Genomic DNA, 23,835 nt, shown 5'->3' on the forward strand with positions numbered 1-23,835 from the left:
TCCAATCTTTTTTGTCTTCGGATCGACATTAGTGGTATCGAAGGTTCAAGGGTTGGCATATGCACTGGTAAAAAAAATAATGAATCACTGCACAATCTATTGGGCATTATACCGTTGATGTCCACTGAGAGCACAATGACAACACACGTTCAGGGCTGATGTAAATTATTAAGTTCCCCAACAAATACAGACCGAGAATATGCAAATTTAGGCTTGAAGCTGTTTCAATAAATACTTGACTATGTTGCAGATTATCATTAGTATTAGTAACGGCACATGACGCAAGAAAGCAAACTTATATAGCCAAAAAAAAACCCTTCTCATTTCACCCATCAACTTGGTCCAAATGTTTCTCTAGTTCTGCCTCGAATCTGTTTAAGATATCAACTTCCACAACGACAGATGGAAGTTTGTTTCAGCAATTAACCACCCTCTGGCTAAAGGCAAAGTTCCGCACATTTATCCTACAACCGCCTTTCCTCAATTTGAATTTATGCTCTCTCAGGCGATTATTCTGAGCAAGAGGAAGAATCCCATCAGCGTTGAGCATGCTCAAACCATTCAAGGCTTTATACACCTCAAACAAATCACCTCGAAGGTGCTTAGTCTCCAGACACTGTAATTTGCAAAACTTAAGCCTTTCTTCATGCATAACGTTTGTAAACTGCATCTGAAAAAGACAACACCTATCAATTTTAGTGAAGCTTCTGAAAATGTCGTCTCATACTGATTTTCCCAAGTCTTCCACTTGGAAAGTTATGGGAAAACTGGAAGCGGGGCAATCACTATGCCAAGTTGCAGTACGGCTTCCTGTGTCACAAAGTGCCATCAGTAGGTTACAAAATTGATTCCAAGAAACCTCATCCTTTCATAGACGTCCAGATCAGGGTGGTAGACCATCAGCAACACCGAGTCAAGGTCTCTCTCTCTCTCTCTCTTTGCCCTTGAACGTTGCACAGCTACTCGGACGCTTTGCAGCAGCAACAGGGACACGCGTGGTAAGTAAAACCATCCTAAATCGTCTACATAGTTATGGTTTTTATTATGCGAGGTCTGTGGTGTGAGTTCTGTTTTGTGCCCGACATCGTAAAGGCCAAAAGAATGTGAGCACTCGAGCACCCTAATTGAATTGATTAGGAATGGCGTCGTGTGCTCTTCACAAATCCCAGTACACCCTAAAGTTGGATTCTCATATAGTCTTAGTATGGTATAAAGAAGAAACCCAAAGCCCTGTGTCTCTACAAAGAACACCGTAAATTCAGTGGAGGTGGAATGGTGGTAATAGATGGCATTACTGTCTTGGTTTTAGAGACCTCACGTCATCAAGAATGGGACCCTGACTTCAAACAGGTATGGAGATGAGATCCTGGGGCCTTCCTTGTCTGTACATATTTCGTTTCCATCCACAAAGGTGACAGAAACAGTTTTTGAAAAGCAGATACAATTTTTACAAAAATAATAATTATTAGAATAAACACAACTTGATAGATTCAAAAGTGACCTGAAATCTTGATCATATCTTATCAATAAATCATCCAACCTGTTTCATTCTTCTCGACGTACTGTTTTTTTACATTTTCAGACATATCATCGACATGGGAATAGAATTCTTTAGGGTTCACAACCACTGCAGAACATACGCATTGCTGTCAAATCTATGCCCTTCCAATCATTCTTTTTTGCCGCCTCGGTGGGCAGGAGCAGCAGCAGTGCGTAGCACACGCTTCTTGATTAGACCGAGGTTCGAGCCCGTGACCCTCAAATACGGAGGATGGAAAGGTCAGGGAATGACCACCGCATATCACTGGAGCAGTATGGCCTTAGTTGCTAATGCTCCTAAAAACCAAATAACAACAACAATAACAACCAATCATTCTTTTAACAATACGAAGAGGTAGAAATGTGAAGGAGACAGGTCCGGGTTGCATTGGGGAGTCCAAGACTTTCCAGTCCACAGTGTTGAACGTTGCGATGATATTTATGGAGTTGGACATTATAGAGACTTAGTTAATTTCCAATAAACATTAAAAACTTAAAATGGATGTAACCCAAATCATATCTTTGTATATTTCGAATCATCATTGAAAAAAAGAAAGAAAGAAGACTTCGGGTAACGTAAACTGCTGTTAAATCACAAAGATGATTTATATAATTTATAAGAGGGATGATTTTTACGTTATGTTGCGAACTGTTGGAAGAAATATCGAAATTATTCATAAAACAATGCTTATTTATTACCAGAGTGTCTTCTATGGTTGTTTATTTTCATCAGAAGGCCTTCCCAGCTGGTTTTCTTTTTCACGAGGTTTTTCTTGACGTCTTATTCCTTATGTCATCTGGAATTTTTGCTAATATTTTTTCAAAATGTATATTTGCTATTCACTATTCTTGGCATCGCTCCAAACAGCTGTGTCGACGGCAAATAATGAGACCTTACAGCTGAGGATTTTGCAGAAAGTCATCAATTCAGGCATAAAAGAGGGTCGGTGACAGCAGTGTTTCTTGTGGCAGTTCGTCCTTAATCTTGTTCTCTTCAGAAGTGCTGTAATCAGTCTTTACAAATTTTGCTAGCCTTCATTTTAATGGATTGTTTCGTATTTGTCACGTCTAAATTTGTTAAGAATATCGTTGGTCTAATCGCGATGATTGCTTGAAATTATACGCGACACACTTGACTAAGGGTGTGATAAATTCTGGGAGTGACAATACGCAAAGCTTTTACTATCATTCCCCTCTTTCCCTACCCCAAGTTGTCTCGTTCAGCAGCCAAATTTCTCCTCCTTTAATCTCGCTTCAAATTTTCATTTTCCTGATTTGTCTTCTCAATATTCAAACTTCTAAGGTTCAAGAAGTCATCTTTGGTAATCCATCAGCAATGTCCCTAAATATCAAAGGAGTAGCTTAATTCAGTCGCTTATTCTCAGGTCTATTTGTCTTTGTAGGAACGAGCCATTTGGTCTATCAATTTTTAGTCCACTAATGCGTGTTGGGAGACTATTATGTCACGCACGGTTGATGTACCAAATATGACTCACTCAGAGTTTGGCTGCATATAGAATTTGATTTGTAAACGATAGAAAGTTACAACAACGTTTATTTGTATAGTATGTCAATAAGTTTTTACTTTTTAACATATAATATACACAATAGGTATGCGCCCAGTTAACTAGTAGAATAACACACTTTGTTCGATGTAAGTTCATTTAAACGGGAAAGGTCCAATCCAAGGAAGCAAAAATTCATGATATCAAGTCCAGTGTCATGAATAAAATCGTAGAGAGCAGATAGCTGCAGGAGGTCATCACATACCCACGAATTAAAGAACATTTTTAACCAAGAACTCATCCGTCAACCTAATGCAAATAGTTCTTTGAAACCATTCCTGTTCACAGCCATATCCAGATCAAACTTGCTCATGAGTGTCAATGTTCTCTTGAAGAACGAGTTCCTGGATATCTCTAATATAGAGTTACCGATGTGGAATGTAGTCTTCTGTCTAGTAGCCACCGCTGGAGCGTGAAGATCAATATGGCATAGAAGATACGTCACACCATGACGTATCTTCTATGCCATATTTTATCATACCGTGGCCAAATTAGTAGATCTGTGGTATGAGTATCTGGATGAAAAACTTCGCTTTTTAATTAAAAAATTTCATCCAGCTTATTAAACTTACATGGGTGCATATTTGTGCCATAAATCATAAACAGTATTTATATCATACATAGTTGGAGAATCTGTATGTGTTATATCACTTATGGTTATCAGGAGTTTACTTTTTTTTTTGTACTAGAACGGAAAGGGTAAATTCTTCAAAGAATTCTTTGAAAAACAGAATTTTCTTTTAACAAATTTTTCAGTGAGGGTATAAGAGAAGTCGTTTTTGCCCGATGGAAAATGACACCCTTGTTTCCATTGGACAAAAGGGACCTCTTTTATGCCTTCACTAAAATCCTTTGGAACAATTTAGTTTAGAGATTTAAAGAAAGCACAAATGAGGGTAATGCGGATCATGGAGAGCAGTCAAGAGAGTGCCATTGCAGGAAACTTAATGATAACGTCCATGCTAGTGTAAGAAGAATGCATGCTTTTCAAGCTTATTACAATCTTTAATGCCACGACATTGCCGTAAGTGATCAATTATAACGGATAGGACACTAGCCAGGTTTTGAATAAGTAACGAGGGATGGATTAAAGGCGCCGCCCCTGCTCAACTGTGTGCTCGGAAGCATCTTAATTACACCGTCCACTGCGTATCCAAAGTGATGGTTTCGGGACTGTCGAAGGTCATTAGTAGCCAAAGGACACAGATAAAAAAAATCACGTGCAAGTCTTAACAAGTAGTTTAATAAGGTGATTAATTTCTATTAAGTGGAGACGGTGTTCGGCAAAGTGTTGCGTGTAGATTTTAAACGCCAGGGACACTTTGGCTTCCTGCCTTTGACTACTGTTATCAGAATAGACACGATAGGAAGTAATCTATCTGTCAGGCGGCGCGTGCTGTAAAGGTCTAGGGGTGGCTGTTTTAAATTATAGTCGAGCTTAATCGATTATCACGTGAATGCCGGACTGGAAGCTGCCTTTAGATGCAGTTTAACTAAAAGCTCAATTAGTTAGCAAATAGGGGCGAGACAAATTATAGCATTGGAAGAAATCGTCAACATTTATAATTTTTTTTTTCGTTTTCGTAATGAATCTGGCTTTGATCTTTGGGAAGGGTTGCTGAGTACTGTTATGACATTAAACATATGACTTCTTTCCAAGGAAATAAATTTTGAGTACGACGCTGCATGGTGACTGAGGTCCTCGATTCTGGAATTAAAATGAACATGTATTTGATAAAGAATTGCCACAACACAGACACTATCTCTCTGTTTCCCCTACGAAGATGGAGTAATTTTCATAACTTGTAGTCTAATTTTAAATGAAAGAATGGCAGTAGCATGCAAGCTTTCTTGTGGTAATGATCGATATAAGTTTTACATAACTTCCATTTAAACTTGAAGATGACATAATGTTTAGAATCCCTTTTAAATGATTTCCAACCATTTATGTAATTTTGGTAATAGTGTTCAACGCTCAGTGTACCATCTCACATATCTCTAGTATTTTATAATTCCGTGGTGTGGCTTTTGTCAGATGTTTCCTTTTATAATTAATGGCTATCCAGTTTACTTGGAGAGATCAGTAGATATTTCTTATTTTTTTAGGAAATTATGCTTTCACATTTCCCGTTATTAACAGTCCATCATCCGAGAATCTGACAGGAAAACTAATTCAGAAAAAATGGCTTTTATATCTCAGTTGTCATTAATCACACACGATCTGCCAGGACTCAGATTCTATAAACAGAATGGAATATTGTAATGTTTGACTAAATGAAACATGGAAATTAGTATTTAATAAAAGCTAGGTTATTAGACTGTAGATTTTATTTTGTTATTAAATCTTATTGTTATTCATTTTCTATTAGAAATACATAAATGATAGAATTCAGAAATAAATTGCAATAAAATACAACAATTTCGTGAGGAACTGAAAAAGATCCACGTATCAATGAAACCTTCTTTCAGTTTGTTTCTGTTTTGAATATCTATGTTAAAATGTTGTTGTAGTAGGGGTTTAGGAGCATCAGCAACTAAAGCCATATTGCTCGGTGTATATTTTTTGTAAATTGTGTATGTTCTGAGATCGATTTTCTGTTTGCTGGATGAAAAACCCCAGTTAACAGAAGATGAAATCATTCCACCCTCGCCTGAGATCGACTAACTCAGCCAATGTTGTGAAAAAGGCCCCCAAAAATTCCTCACGTCCTCAACGGAACTCGAACTCAGGTCTTTTTCACCCAGTGTGGGGAGGACGGCGATCCTACCAACTGTGTTAATATAGTTAATATAACTGTGTTAATAATAACTTTTAATTTAGGCCCACGAGGGTCTATATTAAAAGCACTTGCTTATGACGTGTACAGAGACTGCAATTGTGTTAGAAAATTTAGAATATTTTCTAATATTTTCTATTCAAATTACAATTAAATTTTGAAGAATAATTAGACCTTTTTTAATAGCTCGTATAATATCATTTTACCATCAGTAATTCTTTTTTTCACGTTATTTTCTCGGATTACCTCCTTTTCCGCCTTCTCTTGTTTCATAATCCCTTATTCCCCATCCCCTTTCTTAAGAAGTTTTGAATAAAACTGTTAAGCGCTTTTACATTAATAAAAACTCAACTTTTTAAATTGTTTGAAGAGTTGTACACCGACATTTTAAATTCAGAAACGTACTTGTTATTAACGACTTTGGATAGTCTTTATAACTTATTACTATCACAATTTGCAGTCAGCTGTAACCAATAAAACTATCCAACTTTGAAAGAAGCACGTTATTTAAAAATTCTTCACGAATAATCTTTATATTCATAAACACCACCAAAAATTTAATGTACGTTTTCTTATCTTTCAAATGTTTTTAGTAAAATGTGAAAACAGTAACAAGATGGAGCCCATATGGGAAGAAAAAACCGCGCGACCCTCTCCTGAGACCAATTAACCAAAATATAAATTCGAGGATTCGAACTCAGGCCTTTTTAGCCTCTTCTGGGACCAATTAACTTAGCAAGTTTTTAAAAAAAACCATAAAAATTCGAGGATTCGAACTCAGTCCTTTTCAACCTTGTGCAAATTCGTTTTCCAACTTCAGATATGTAGAGGATTAGCGTTTAATGCGAATTAGCTCTTAAAGTGAGTCCTTAAAATATTCAATTAATTGCCATTGTTAATTGCAAAGAATGCCTCTATAAATATGCACTTGTGAAATGGGAAATACGTAACCCTTATTGGTTTTATTCTTAAAAAACACGTAAAACAAAATAGCACGCTTGGAGATTCTAATTAAGTTTTTGTCCTCCGTACTGGGAATGAATAATATTACTGCTTTCAGTTTTGTAAATTATGGAGAAATTAAAGTAAAAGAAAATTCAAAGCCAATATTGAGAGATTTGTCTTATCTCTGCGTTTTTCTTTGTTACAATCAGCAGCAATCGCATTGTACTTCATGTTGATGGTTTTATGATGAGCTTCATATTTCAGCCAACCGCAACTGTCCCCATACCATTTGCTCAGCGCTTCTTTAATGATTAACCCAATAAATCTCACAAAAATCGTTCGTTCACCCCTCTCTTATTTTAGAGATATTGGTTTCAGAGAAATAGAGACAGCGGCATAAATGGAAACCAAAGGAATCCAATAATTATTCCTTTGTCTAGATATATTGGTAAGAAAGATTGCAAAACGTGGTGTTACCGATTTTCATGTTTTTCTGTAATTTGCCCTTGCACATTTCGATATTTTCTCTGCTAACTATATTTTAAAAGGTATTTTTAAATAATTAAATAAATTGTTAATTAAAAATCAGTTATGAATTATTTATTTTTTAATTAAACATTTCTGAGAATTTACCATGACCAGGAAGGGACATGGTTGGTTGCTTGTCTGTGATTTTATGGACCTGTGAAAGTAGGGAAGGGATGTTATTGCACCTCTGTATACGAGGGCAAGGTCACATTTAAAATTCTATGTTCAGGTATGCATGCCATACCTGAAGAAAAAGGCTATCGTTTAGGCAAATCAATGCCTAACCGAGATGGTAGTTCGAAAATCCATCTCCAACGGAATTTTTTAAAAATGCATCATAAGATTTATAATAACGAATTAAATAACAAATGTGGAAAATACTAAAAATCGCAAAAATCAGTAATTAATAACTGTTTTATACCCCTTTAGTTTACTTTTTTAGACGCGTTGGCATACATGCGTCTATCGTCTGCATCATGTTCGTTCGTCCGTTAGCATGTAATAAGTCAACTTCTAATGAATAGATTTCCATGAAATTTTATACTTGACTCGTTTGGAAAACTTTGTAGAGCCATCCCAAATTTCATTAAAACCAGATCAATAGAAATCTAATAATTAATATTGGATTTCTTTGTCCGTCCGTCCATCCGCGTGTAATAAATCGTATACCATTAGATGGATTTTGATTTAATTTTATATTTGGCTCTTTTAGAACGATTTGGTGAGCCCTTCTAAATTTCACTAAAATCGAACCAATAAAAATCCGGCAATAATTAATTCTTTATTTCATATGTATCACATAGGGTATCCGTATATTGTATATGATAGCTTGAGCACTGGATATTACGTTTATTGCTGTGCACTTATGGAGGGTATGATTATGGGTATGGTGAAAGCGCAGAAACAATGGTTTTCGCTTGTGTTTAGTAGTCACAAGCATATTTGTAGTCCCATACTTTTTAAAACAGTAGTGCCACCTGCGAGAAGAATTCTGTGCGCATATTTCTACACAGCGCGCGCAGTGTTACCGACTGGAAGCTAAAGTGTAAGATTCGAGACAATTCGTTAATCTCATTCGAAAATAAAAATGGAATAATGGATAAGCAAATGCATGTTAAATATCATATTTACAGATAAAATAATCGAATAAACATGGTTGAATAAAGATGCGATTGAATAAATGTGAAATATCCTGCCTGTACCTTTTCGAAAATAATACAGGTTGCCAAATCCCCACAGCATGCATACAATTGCTGCTTGAGAACTTTGCGGTGTTCTTATGCGCTTTCTTCGGATAAGCCCCTTTGGTAAAAAGGGACTTCCACTTCAGAACAGTTCATAATACCATTGCCATGTTATCTTCTCCATTTTCATTTTTAAAAGGTAAACGGTGGTATAAATCCTTGCATTATCTGTTGTCAAAGAAAAACGAGGGGATCACTTGTCGGAGCAACCAGGTTAGACAGGTGACTCTTGAGAATTAAAGATGTACCCTTTTTTTTTGGATTACGAGATTTCTAGTAAAACATCCCGGTTTAGACACGAGGAGCTTGAAATCTGTGTCGTCTTCCTTGTATGGATAATGGAAATAAACTTGCTGTGGCTTAGTTTTGTAAAATCGACTCGTGGAATCGCAAGAGGAATTCAACTAAATAAATTCTGTTGTTATGGAACATTGTACAATTGACAAAGGAATATCTTTGCCCCTGGAAACAAAGCTATCAGTGGCATATTGGCGGGGTATGCCATTAGCTTAACTCCTTAACCTTGTGGTGCGAAGAGGTTTCACTTTGTTGAATAGTTGAGGTAAAGTTAAGACATACATAAACACATTGCAAAGTTTGTGGAACAATTAGGCGATCTTCCAAAGTTATTTTATAAAAGATAAACAGTAAGGTGTTGGTCGTGTATAAAACCATGCGTATTTATTTTTCTAGACTAAAACATTAAATATACTGTCTTCAGCTAGGAGGGTGCCTATTTGTACATTTGTACATTATAAACAAGGCAATAAACGTACAAATCATACATAAAAATGATAAACATACAGAAAGAGACCTACATAAAATAATAGGACCAACGTAGGTATCGTAATACAGCCAATACATTCATATAAAAGCACATATAGACCGACTAACTCAGACAGGTTGTGAAAAAGGCTCATAAAATTCCTCCCATCATCGACGAGACTCGAACTTTTGGTCTTTGGAAAAGACCAAAAGACCGAACTTTGGAAAAGACCACCCGTGTGGTCTTTTCCACCCGTGTAGGGAGGATGGTGATTCTACCAATTGTGCTATCCACGAGGGAATTAAAGCATATAAATAATAAAACAGATTGGCCTCGGCAGAAGGGTCTCTGGTCAACAGACCAGAGATCCATCTTGAAGGGGATGATCTGGAAAATCGTTACATCTGTATTAGGTGGTACATGTCCTGTACCTTGTGGATTCTGTAGGCTTTCTCATCGTAGAACTTATGAGGGCCAACTTTTTTTTTGGAGTTGTACTCTTACTATGCTGCATACAGAAATTGGCCCTTCGCGGCTAAATAGGCCAGGGCTTAACATAGCTGACACAGATAAATAAGTTTCTCCTAGCACTTGTAAGCATAAATGAATAATTAATTGGGTGTAATATTTATAAATTGTAGTTTTATGTTGAATATTAACAACGCGGTTGTAAATGAACAGAACATTTTCAGTGAAGTAGCTGCCATCATTTAACAAACACCAAAAAAAGTGAAAGGTACTTCTAGTTAATTATCTGTAAGGAGCAGAATGCAGACAAAACCAATGGATAGAGAGTTCGCTTGAGTTTATTGTATCATGGAATATTAAATTAAATCAAAGCATTTTTTACTTAAAAAAACAACAACATATCAATGTCTTCAATGTCAAGGTTCGAGTAGCACGAACGATCTTCTTAAAGAAAAGGAAATGACCTTGATGATTCTGGAAAACTGAAGAAAAGTTAGAAAACAAAAATGAGAAAAATTTCCATATTGTCTTCGCACTGACCGAAGAATTACTGTCACAATGATAGCAGAACCAACAAGGATGGGTGAGGACTTCATCAATTTTTAACCACGACCTTGTAAACAAGGTCTATGAGGAGATCGTGCCAAATAATCTTAACTCATCACCAACAGCCGAAGTTTACAACGACAACAATCTGTTAAAACCAAACTTGCTGGATCCATCATCCCAGGGATGAAATTAAATTTTAATGAAGTAAATTTCTGTTTCTTTCTATTAACATCAAAACTTAGCTAAACGGATAAATTTTGGACTTTGGAGGAAGTCCAACAGAGTGCCTCGAAGTATGTTTCATAAAAATTGTATTCTTTAAGTTAATTGTGAATAATAATAGTTTATTTTTGTTTTCCGTTTTAAATATTTAAATTTATTCAGACAAGGTTTTTTTTCGAAATGATATTTATAATTATTAGGGGATACAGATTTCTGTTCACTATGTCCAAACGGAAGCATGTCCAACAGACTTCCGTTCACTAAGGTTCTTATATGTATCTAAACATGGAAGCTCCAAAAGATTTATTATACAGACTAGATTAAAAATGTTCTTTATTTTGCTCTTGTTATAATAAAGTTCCATACTCGCTTGCTGTTGTTTCCAGATGATTACAGTCTGCAGTTTCTTTTCTTAACTTGAAGCTGGATAGGGAAATCTGATTTAATGTAAGAAAGTAGATGTGTTGCTCATTGGAATGAAGAACGTTGTTATGGATAAAGCACCTTTCTTTTCTTAAAAATTGCTTTGAAGTTAAATGGGGTTACTCAGAAAAAAGATAGCCTTCCCTTTCCTTTCCTTTCCTTTAACAGTATTCTTAAGGGATAATATGCTTCTTCCTGAAAATGTTCATGCACAAAAGTCATGTTTCGCTTCTGTATGCTGGCTAATTTAAACAAATTGCATGCAGTTCTCTTCCATCCTGACATTCTAATTCCTTTCTTCTCTCTCTCTCTCTCACCAGTTTACTGCTTTGTCTGTCTCATTTGAATGCACTGAACAAGGTGTTTACATAGCGTTGAATGCGATTATGCATTAATGTATGAAGAACGCAACTACAATATTAACATTTTGTAAAGAAATGTGCTTGCGTTTGTACTTAACGTGGATATGAACCAGAAGTAAAGGGAATAAACGGCCAATGGAAGACAAACAGAGCACAGTAATTAAAAATAATCATTTTCATTGTAATAAAGTATGTTGTTATTAATTTATTCGCGCTTCATTTCTCACGAACAAAGGCAGCTTTGCCTTCATTTATTTTAGAGACTCGTTCGCAACTTGAGAGGTGGTGGTTTGGTTTTGAATATTTGCAGGACTTTATGAAGCTCACCTCGTTGGATTCTTGATTAGTAATTCGGTGGAAATGTTTGAGCCTCATCACCAGCATATATTTCTCTATGCATTACCGAAATTGAGAGACTCCATGGATGGGTTGAGTTAGATTTGTTGCAGCGTTTTCCATCGAATTAAAGATTTCTGGAGATTTCACAAAACCGGGTAAAAATTAAAATTTCAGGTTTATAGGGTGTCCCATTAAGTTCACTGTGTTCTCTTGCAGATATGATGAAACCCTATCGAAGGTTAGGGTTTACCCTAATCTTCGAACGTTACCCAGTTTCTGGACTTCATTCAAAGACACCCAACCGAAATAGTCCACTGCCGTCAACCCAGTTAAAATATGATCTGGACAATGGTCACGATTACTATCCTTCCACACCATGTGGGCAAACACTGGGTTCGAATCCAATGAAAGACAGGAGTAATTTTTATGGACCTTTTTCATAGCCAAGTTCGTTGGTCTCGTGCGAGAAGCATGGCTTCCCCCCAAATCCCCTTTTTCATCCAAAAAACTAACAAAAGGACAAATAATATTACAGACAATATACTATGGGTGTCAGATGTTCTACTCGGGGAACCATTAACGTCAAAATGTTTGTTGCCAGTCCTAGATAGGTTTAAATTTCATTAGGATGGAGCGCTGTTGCACCATAGTTATGAGCTGTGAATCTGGCTGGTTGAAGTTTTCGTGTGGACGACGGATTGAACTTATTGGGCTAATCAAGTGACCAACAAAACCTTTGGAGCTTGCCTCCCTGTATTCTTTCTGCTATGGGTTCACCTTAAGTCTGTTACGTTCAGTGCCAACCGATGTACCAGTGGAAACTTTAGCTAAAATATCACTCCTATTTGTGCACAAATGTACCAGAGACTTTGGCACATGTGCATTTAACTTCGAACTATTGTATAAACGTGTAAAACCAACAGAAAGGTCATCACTTTGAACATCTTTTACCATAAAAATACGTTAGAATTAATGACTGTTTTCATTTTGAAGATTTATTTTTTTCTAATATATTGTAAAATTTAGTCAAAAATATGTTTTACTCTTCGACTGGTCTTATGGTACAGTCTCCATAAGAATTAAAATTTAAATAATCAAATTCATTCTACTAAATTATTCCGTAATATGGAGAATGAATGTCATTACAACCAAAGTGCACTACCCCATTTCAATGTGAGCTCATCGGCTCCTTTTAGGAGCCTTCGGATGGGAGAACGCGTTTAATTCTTCGTAGTACTCATAAACTGGTCATTTTGTGGTATGTAAGCTGGTTCCAATTTTGGTGATTATAATAAGGTTAGCGTTATATGTTGTCCGTTCTTCCATTTACAACTTATTCACTTAAAATTTAAAGCCATCTTCTGATAGAACTGAAACAGTGTTGATGAAAGCAGTGGAAGTGCTACCTGAAGGGTTTCCTCGAAAATATATGTTGCGATACGCAGCCTCCAACGGCCAGAGCTCACATTGAAGGTGGATCGCTGTACTAATTAAAAGTGGATACAAACGGCTTGCACACTCAGTGACAGGCAGATTCAACAGAACGTGAAAAGCACCTGGATCCCTTCGTAACAGGTGAGGGCAGGTTGTCACACAGTGGGACATGTTCATTCACGAGTTAACAAGAGTGGGACATCCAAAATCAACTGTTGCAAACATCGTATACCAGCGGAAGGCAGAAGGTAATGCGACCAGTCATCGTAAACAGTATTAATGGCCTCCAGAGCATTTCGACACTTAAAACGGATAGTGAGAGGAAATTGCGAAAGCACCCCTAATGAGCTGACTTGAGAGCCAGTTGACATAACTAGGAAAAGTTGGCTCATTAAGGGGGCTTTCGAAATTTCCAGTATATTTCGCAGAATGGATTACCATGGTCGCTCATCTGCTGGTAAGTTTAAGCTGTCCTTTCCTGGCGCAGAGCGCCGAAGTACTTGATATTACAGCAGTGGCAGAACGTGATAGGGAATGAGGAGAGGTAGTATTGATTTACGTGTATACGAACCTCAGTTCGTGTACTTGTTAATGGCAGCAATACTTCTTGGAACGGAATTCTGTTTATTTGCAGTGTAATTCCAAAGGCAACTCGTTGCAGTATCATCAATTTTGAGAGACGAAGCCTTTATATTGAATGTTTGGTTCTTTCTTTGATTAGGCGGTGTGTAGAAAGAGATTTGTCTCACCACTGCAACTAGTGGGGTTGTCACAGGGAGTTTTTTTAAAAATCTTTCCTCTCTCTCTCTCTCTCTCTCTGGGTTTTTGGATTTATGCTACTAACCAAAAACCTAGCAGGATTTTAAATGTTTTTTTATAAGAGAAAGCATCTGTGTTCTGCAACGTTCTCTCTGACATTTCTCTTAGTTCTGTAATTTATTTCTATCCTTTAAAATATGTCTATGGCTTTGATTGTCTTAGAAAGAAGTCTATAGAAGAGTAGGCCTCTTTCAGGAGTTTACTCCAATGATATCTCACAAAAATATTAACTAAGCATAGTTTGTAATGCCACTGGATTCATCAAGATGAAACTGCCAAATGTATTGCTCTCTGTCATACCGTATATCAACCTAGGCTTGATATTGTAGTTAATGCACTCTGCCATCTTTTTACTGGTATTATTTGAAAGCAGAGATCCGTTAAAGGCTGAACAATTTTATCTCCATCTAAATTCCACACATTTTTATTGGCGCTGGAAACACAGTGTAATGTCCTCCAATTGATCCTGGTGAAGTTGAAAATGATACTGATAATACTTCACTATTCTTTTACTTCTTAGCTACTTTCTGTTTGTTCACATTACTGCTAGATTTTCTTGTTATCCCCTTATCCATTTAAAATAAAAAAAGTCAATGAGTTCTTTTTGAAGAACGAGCTTGATATGTGAATATGCATAAGGTTATGCACAGATAGTTTCAGCCCCATCGGGAGTGATTTTGGAATTCATGGCGGAAGTAGAAAAGAGTGTGCCCAGATTCGAAATAAGTTCACTGGATTTCACATAGAGTATATTTAGCTTTTCAAAGTATCAATTAGAATAGAAAGGAATATTTAACTTTTTACTCTAATTAAAATGGTTATGTTTGATCACATTTTTGAATTACAAAGCTTTGTCCACAAATATCTTTGGAAAATTTAAACGAGAAGAGGGGGAGTATGACAGGATAAGCACCCCATTTGCTGCTTTAAAATTTGACTACATTTTATGGTCAGTTCAAGAATCGATTGCAGTAAAATCATATTCCGTCCTTGAAATAGAAATCAGTGAAAGAAGATGATAAAATAAACGCCAAAGCAACTAAGAGTGTGAGGTGTCAGTATATCGTGTCTATAACTGCTTCTATTCTTCGATAAGTTTGGTAGAAATGTTTTGGGAAAAAAATCCATGCGACCATGGCCAGAGACCGAATAACTCGGCCTCGTGGTGAAAAATAATGAGAGACCGTGCCGATAAGGACAAAAGAATATCCATCAACAGTTAAAGCTACCATAGACACCGAAATCGGTTTCATTAGTATTTAGTAAAAATATATAATAAAAATGATTTGTGTTTTCTTATGGACTCTTAAATAAAACTATTGTTATTGGGTCTAGGGAGCCTTGAAATTATCTTATAAGATTTATGGAGCCATGGAATCGAAAATTTGGAGAAGCACTTCTGTAGAATATTTCTGCTTGAGTTCTCTTTCTCCTTACGAGGATTATGAACAGAATTGGCGTTTTATGAATATCTGCCATAAACGGAGATCTTCCGCAATAACGTTTCTTAGTCCGCACTTTTAGTCACTATAAGAAAAGAGAATGTTATCTGTACGTTTGTAAAGAGAGAGAGAGAGCTCCTTTTTGTTGTATCTAGCGATCCGTTATGAAAAACTGGGAGCAGAACGTCTCTCCAGACTGCTTATTTACCCAGCAAAGCTGCAAAACAGGAGAGTTATTCCAAGTTTTTCGCTTTTCTTGATCATCTGCCGTAAAACTGTTATTGAAGGCGCCTGCCGCAAGCGTTGCGTATCTTCTGAACTCTCGTGCCATGTTTATCACGATGTTAAAGCCACTGAACTATGATCTGCTTTTTATTCGTGTTTATATTTCCGACTAGTTTTGACTGGTTACTCACTCGATGTATACATACAGTTGTAACGGTATCTAACTTTGATTTTTCCGATGTCATGGACTTGAACAGAACTTGGCAAATTAAGTTTCGAACTGCCACCTAGATTAAGGACTTGTTTTTCACCAGAAATGCAAACGTTTTGCACTCGGAAACTGATTTCTTTAATACTGAATAAGTTAACTGTTGGGAGAGCTTTTCTGTTTCTTCGAATACACCAACTTGACTTAGGCTAACTGGCTTATACTCTGTTTATTAAGCGAAAAACACAAAATAAAACCCAACGGAATATTTTCGCTGGCTTATCAATAACTGTTTTGCAGCTTCCAATGACTTGCTTCACCAGACGTGGCATTCCTTTTTTCAATGCCCCATATTTGTTTCCACAAAATTGTGTTCGACTTTTTTATATATATATATTTTTAAATTACTCCTAGAAGTTTCTGACCCATCTCACTCTGCGTGAAAAGATCAAGAAAACATTTTTCCCTTGCACAAAAGAAAAACAGGAAAGCGCCGATTTAAACATCAGGGTTGGACGAGATATGAATATGACGTCCCATTTATAATTGGGGAAGATCACATCAGAGAAGTTCATAATTAGACATTATTTAAACATTAAGCAATTGGTGAGAAAGATGTGAAGGAACTGTTTCAAGTTCATACAGAAGACCTGTAAAGTTAGAAAGTCTCTCAGGTGCAGAAACCTGGTGGAATCACGTTGCTGAAGAATGTTACCACTTCTAACAACTGTTTAATTTTCTCTCTTCTTAATGAAGCAAAGTGAAAAAGGATAGAAGAGAATGACCCCAACAGGGACTGTAGTTATGGATTTATCAGAAGATTAGAACCTTCCTCACTGCTAAAAGGAGCTCTATGAAGGTAAACAGAGGCCAACCAGACATTTTTTTAAGACAGACAACGGATTCAATTTCAGCTTTATTCAGAAGAAACCGGAAGTCTGCGATTCTTTTTCTGGATATAGATGGTTATTCAAAAAAGATTCAGGTAGTCCTGGTCTTCTATGAAAATCTACCAGCACCTTTTGCTGTCCTGGGGTTTGGCTACATGTCTCAAGCTGAATAAATAATCAAGTCCCCACCAATAACGATCATCAGAGAAGTTTAGCAGTCTTTGGAGCCATCTATAGCTCCCAGTTTTGTAAGAATTCATCTCATACCGTTCAAAAGATTAAATGTTCTCTTGTCTCCTTGCTCTCAATAGAATTCCATCTTTATGGCTACAGTTTTATGCGGACGCTAATTTATTCCTCTGCACAGACGCCTTGTTCCTTACTTCATTTCTGAAACTCTTAAGTACTTGAGTTATCTAAAATTACGTAATTTTACTAAATTTATTAACACACAGTTTTTCAAAAGTCCCATTCCATATTTGTAGCTTCTCTTGTATTTATATTTCCATCAGTTGTGTAAAGTTCTTATAAAGGACCGAGGAATGGGCAAAAATACTCGCCTTGGAAGTTTTGTTCAACGGTTACTTAGAAAACACCGAAAGAGTTTAACTTAAAATTTATCTGCCCGGTGTCTAATAACATAGCGGTTGAAGTTTGAGAAATTCTTACAATCGGGATGTCTAGAGAATGAAACAAGACTGGTGGGAGTGATCTTCGGTATGAATTGACTGTTCAGAAAGTTTTAAAGCGATGTCTGGGAAACCCAGCAATGCTTTCCCGGAATTTTCTTCATAAGATGCAATGTACAACATTCCATATTGTGAAAAGGATATTACCTCTACCAACGCTACCCACACATTGAATGAAGATGGTTCTTTCACACTGAATGAAAGTGTGCAGTTGCATTTTTAAAATAACTCTGCATTTGTTGTGCTCAGAATCGAAATCAATTTCGAGTGGGTCAATGATTCAATTGTTCTCTTTGATGTTCTCTGCGAAATTGTCTGAAATGGGCAATGTATGTTGTATAATTTAGACGGGATAACTAATGATCATAAAAATCTTTAGGTTCATTGAAGATCAGGACATCGTATTTTGGCGTTTATTATTAGTAACGTCTTTAAGAATAAGTTGGAAAGTCACATTAATTTTAATTCCTTCGGGTTTGTCTTTTATGAATAATTCAGTTTATCAACTGGAGATTTGGTTTACCTTTCTGTGGAGTTCCTTATATTTAAATGCGGAGAACAAGTTTAACAAAACTTATTTTAAATTAAATCTTGATATATGAACAGTTCCATGTAATATCAAATTAGTTTAACCGCAAGATGTTGTCAGCCGAAGTTAAAATTAATGGTAACTTAAGACATCGCTTATGAAGCACCATTTGTTTGCCGTGTTTCTTACATGAAAAAATTTTCTTTGGTGAAAGAAAGCCGAAACTTTTAAAAACGCTTTGGGTTTTGTTAATCTTATTTCGGTTACCGAAATCGATAGTGATGACATGCCTGCGAATTATGTCTATGTGCCATAGAAACAAACGATATAAAAGATGTAGCAAGTATAATGAGATGCAAAACAAGGAAATGCTCAGTGGAGGCACATTCGACCATAATTAAAGAAAGCAAATCAGAAAAGACAGCGGTTAGAGGAGTAGACATTAACATAAATTAAACAGCTTCTGATACAAGACATGACAGATTTTGAAAATAACACACCGTGCTCACGAGCTCTCATTGTCCACGATAATAATGGCAAAAAGCAGTCAAAAAAATAAGAACACTGTAACTTATTGGAAAGAGAATGTCGATAAACTGCTTAAAATGCAACTTGTTTTTTTACCTAGGACAAGATCGAATCTTAAAAATGAATAAATATGAAAACTTTTATTTATTATTTGAGAAATGAATTTCTTAAAATTATTTTGTTACTTTATGGTAACGAATAATGGTAAGATATTAGTTTAGGCTTCTCCCAGAAGGGACTCTTTATTTATAGTTAACACCCGAGCAACTCTTTGAGATGACATCGCCTTATCCATCTTTAAAATCTCTTTGGGACGCCCTTGTAGGTAGGACAGTTGGTAGAATCGTCGTCCTTCGCACACCGGGTGGAGAAGACCTGAGTTTGAGTCCCGTCGATGACGTGAAGAATTTATATGGGGCTTTTTCAAAACATGGCCGACTTAGTCGGTCTCAGGCGAATGTGGCATGGTTTTTTCTCCAGGAACTTAGGGTTTTCGTCTAGAAAACAGAAAATCGATGACACAATACATGCAATTTACATACAATATATGCTGAGCAATATGGCCTTAGCCGCTTATGCTCCTAAAACCCAACAACAACATCTCTTTGGACATTAGATGATGATTAGATTACCTAAACTATAGCACTATCTCCGAGTTGTGAGATCAATTTTTCTGTTTGGGAGGACCCAAACTGCATTTCCCGGAGAAAAAACTCACAACAGCATCTTTTGCACAGGTTATTTAATCAATTTTAAAAACTGTTTATAAAAGCTGTAAACGTTAAATTCGATGATTTCATACTTTTTTTATAATTAATGAAACCTTCGACTTAATCAATGTTTGCTTTTGTTGCGTGCGCGCCTAATTCCATGATTGAATTTCCTCAGAATCCTTCATTACTTTTTGTCATCCGATAATATATCAACCATTATTGTCAAGTTGTATTTTATCATCGAAATCCGATTTTTAGTAAATAGTTTACAGTGAATTACTCGCTATATTGACAGAGAAAAGTGAGCCTGCGATCGTTGGGCTCGATGCGTGTATTTTCCTGGTTCCGAGGATTTTCACACTTTCAGTATTTAAGTTCAGCAGTAACTGATAACCTTCAATAATCAAGTTTTGTTGGAAGGACAAAAAAAAACCATCATGGCAATAATTAATTACTGCCAGACATGCCCGAGTTTGTCTTAATTTTTGAACCTCACGATGTGGTTTATTTCCTGAAGCAAATGACAATGATATTGTAAAGCGGATGCTGAATTATCGGATAAAAAACGAGCTGGTAATTAATCATCCTGAGCAGGCTGTGAAAATTGAGGTTATCTGCCGTCTTGATGTGATAGTACAGAGGATTTAAACCAGTTATCGTTAGTATCACCTGGATGGGCGCTGCAAATGAGAGGGCAAATTTATTGTCACTGTATAAGCAGATTATAGCGAGAAAATAAAAACAAAATGGAATGTTATCGAGGATGTAGGGCCTGTGCATACTTCTTTGATAGGTAGTAGTTACTGGAACCCCTTTTTTGTTTGTGTTAATTAATTTTGCGTTCACACTTGAAGGACAGCTATATTGATCAAGAGGATTATATAGACACAGAATTCGTTAATAGCGGAATACGCATTTGGGACATTAAATTTTAAAAAAATCCCCAAAACTAATAAATGTATTTTGTTGGAAACATTTATTATTTCTTTATAAAGTCACTATTTTATTATACCAATATGCTCTAGGGCTTTTGTTATGAAATATCTAAACTTGAAAAATTGGAAGCGTTTTCTACACAGCCAAGGAACATGGGTTATTTCGAAATGCAAACGCTGGGAAGTTGACTCCTTGGGCTACTGACAATATTTATCTTTAACAGAGCGCGAAAGATGCATTCATATCTTGGTTAGGAGTCCGTTTCTTGTACTGAAACCAGCTTTCTCTTTCACGGTCCAAAAATACGCAATGAATATATGATATATGCGTTTTTTAATAATGATTTCTATTAGATGATAAAGTTTTTTTTCTTCTTCTTCTTGCATTATAATCCAGGGTGGGTCTTAGCCTTCTCGATGTTCTACCAATAAATCCATGGCGCACTATGGTCATAGTTGCCGATGCGCCTAATAAATCCCTAAACCAACAACAACCAATTAACCCTCCCTGAAGTCAAATCTCTGCAGCTTCTTATTCTCATGGTCTTTGAGTCGTTTTTTCGTCCAAACGACTTTTTCGTGGTCTTTCTCTTGACCCTGTAGGTTTCTATTTATTTATACTCTTAGTTGTTCTGCTATTATTCATTCTTATAACATGTCCCAATCAGGTAAGTCTCTGGCTCTCCACAAATCTGACAACGTCCACACCCTGAATAAGATGGTCAAGTTCATGGTTCTTTCTAATTCTCCAGGATCCATCAACATCTTGTACGGGCCCAAAGCTTTCGTAAAATTCTACGCTCGAACACTCACAACAGCTGCCCATTTTTACTCGTTAAAGCTTCACACCTATATGTCATAACTGTGATAATGAGATAAAGGTATCTACTCACTCCTATTTATTATTATTATCAAGTAAACTCGAGGACATTACGTGAAATACTAAAGTAAGAAAGATTTAAAATAAGTTAGTTTCCACGTGAAGTACGCATTTTTATTTATTTATAGGTATGCAAAGGACAGTTGGTACACTTAGGCCCTAAACAGTTCCAAATAGTAAACAACATTGGCTACGTTGTTTATACCAATGTTCATTGGATCTTAAAAATTTCCATTGAATTTTTTCCTCTGGGGATTATTATTGAGGAGCCAAGTTCCAGAAGCAAAGATCGACTTAAAATAAAAACACTGAAATTATTTTTTGCCATTTCTGAGCATATATTGAAGATAGTAATGAAAGATGTAAGGGTTCGTTTTAAAGAGCTCTTCGTTTAAAGAATGTGTTGCTTAAGAAGTAGACCTGTTATAGCATCACTAAAAGTTTCACCCAATTTTCCCGATACGACACTTCAATGTATTAAAACTTGCTTTTCATTGTAAAGTTCTGATTTATTAAAAAAAAAACTAAATATGTCAAATATAAATGGCCATTATATAGAAAAAAATTGGGCAATATTAACACCTATTTTGCAGTGCAGGAAGTAAACGTGTATGTGTAATAAATTTGGTGTTTGAACTTTATATTCATATGAAAATGATCACAAAAACTGTTTGTTTCTTTAATTTTGGAAACAGTGTATATAAAACTAAGAACGATGTTTATTTTATTTATTTATACGAACTGAAGTACTCTTTCATTTTTCCTTGGGCCCAAAGTATTTCCGATAAAAATTGAAATAAGTAGGCGTATCCTGAGAGTAATGCACTTCTAATGGACATTCCAGAAACATGCATTAAGCAGATGGAACATTCTTTTTTCGTGTATAAAGGATGTTTCTTCTCGCGAACCAAAAGTGTACTACTGAAAGAAAGCATTTTCTGTAAAATAATGTTTTCTTTTGTTTTTCTTCGTTGAGGAAAAGAAAACAATACATTTCTTATATTCAATTTCCAACCTACTCTTTTTTGTTGTACGTACTCGTACTAATTTTACTAAGTGAACTTGTAGTTGAGAGTTAAGAAGAACATGTTTTTAAATATTTAATTTAAAAAAAAAAAACCTTTAGAGGTGTTTCCACTGTTCTGGAAACACTTCTAAAGTTTGAGGAAACGCTTCAAGTTTGATCTTCAGGTGTTCGATAAGAGTTCCCTTAGTTATCTTGCAATGCCCCAAAGATAGTCGGTCACATTCTTCTCATAGCCGTCACAGAATATCTCAGTCCACATACCTCACGCCACTATTATGCACAGATACAACAGAGGGAGGGTGCTGGACAACTTTGGGATGTATATGTGATCCTTCACGAATCCTCATAGAATAAAATCTGAAAGTGCCAGGTCTGAAGAATGCGAGAGCCATGGAATCCTTCCATCCCCCTTAGCAGGAAATGTTGCGTTGAGATAAACACGGATTTCAGTATGAAAATGTGGCAGTGCGTCGTCTTGTTGAAAAGTTATGGAATCACCATAACTTTTCAACAAGACAGGTAATTCTTCAGCAATGCAGTCCATAGTCGCTTACCCAAATCATTCTGACTGTCGCCATACATAATCTATTCGAACATCTAAGGAATTCCTTTTTAGTTCTGAAGAAATTCTGTAAAATACTTCAAGGTTCAGTTTTTCTCGTCATTTACTTAAAACTTATTTTGGTGCAGTCTCGATCTTGTTCTTAAAATTAGCAAGACTCGAACATCATGTTTCTAAAACGAGGGCAAACGTGAGCACATATAAAAGTAGTTTTACGCCGAAATAAGTTTTATGTTTTAATCAATACAGATTTTGTATTTCCTTCTTAGCTTTCAGTAATACCTTCTCACCGAAAAGGATAACTATATTTACTTGTAAGCCACTTTTCTAGCGACAAAAATATCCACCAATAAATTGACTCGAAGCTTAGAATTGATGGAATTCAGAAAAGTGTTTTTAACGCTATCTCGGACTGGAAGTGGAAAATGAACAGGAAATGGGGCATCAAAGTAGTTTGAAGAAACTGAGGCAGCTAACACTACCTCAATTTAATCATCCCAGGTTCTATATTGATAGATAATTTTTACAGACCATCAATGCGGAAGCCGGGCTGCATTCTTTCATCTTTTCCATTGTTCCTCTCTATCTTTCGGCTTTCTGTTCACCGTGGTGGCACTAACCAGCAAATTATTCGCTTCACTTTCTTCCATCTTTCACTGTCTCTTTTCGTCTCTCTCTCCCCTACCCATCAGCTTTTCCCAAGACAGCTAAGGAAATTGGTTTCACCTGGACTGAGCGCAGCCCGAGTGACACATAACCACTTTATGCGTTGTATCGAAAAGTACGATAAGAATTCAACTCCCCCCCTCCACCCCTTCTCTCGTGACGGTATGGTGAGTAGGGAGGCGAGGAATATCTCCATCAAGGACTGATGTTGCCTTGGAGAGGGGAGAAAGCGGCTGATAAATCACTTACTACTAATGTTAGGTCAGAACATCTCGAAGGCCGGTAATGGTTGCTTGGGGACACTTGTAGACATTGTTACTTCTTCTTGATGGAGAAAGGCAAAAGTTGTCAAGCGGAAGGAACGTATCTTCCAAGCGTACTTGCCTTTTTCTTTAAAATTTAAAGATATTTCCGATCGGTTCCTTTACATAAAGAGAAAGTGGTACCAAATGTTTCATTCATGTCCCAACACTTGAACCAGGTTTTACAGAATAGAATTTCTGAGATTGTGAGTGGAATTCCTCATTAAACAGGTGGTTTTTACAGACTGGAAAAATATAT

General features: G+C 36.3%; 1 protein-coding gene across 3 annotated transcripts in view; it reads left to right on the forward strand.

Annotated features, from left to right (window-relative positions):
* Positions 1-23,835, forward strand: part of LOC150090971 (zinc finger CCCH domain-containing protein 10-like) — a 1,521,236-nt gene that overhangs the window by 385,265 nt on the left and 1,112,136 nt on the right. The window lies entirely within an intron of this gene.

This window comes from Mastigoproctus giganteus, chromosome 1 (genome assembly GCF_048544385.1).
Source record: "Mastigoproctus giganteus isolate SK-2022 chromosome 1, ASM4854438v1, whole genome shotgun sequence".
Lineage (NCBI taxonomy): Eukaryota > Metazoa > Arthropoda > Arachnida > Uropygi > Thelyphonidae > Mastigoproctus > Mastigoproctus giganteus.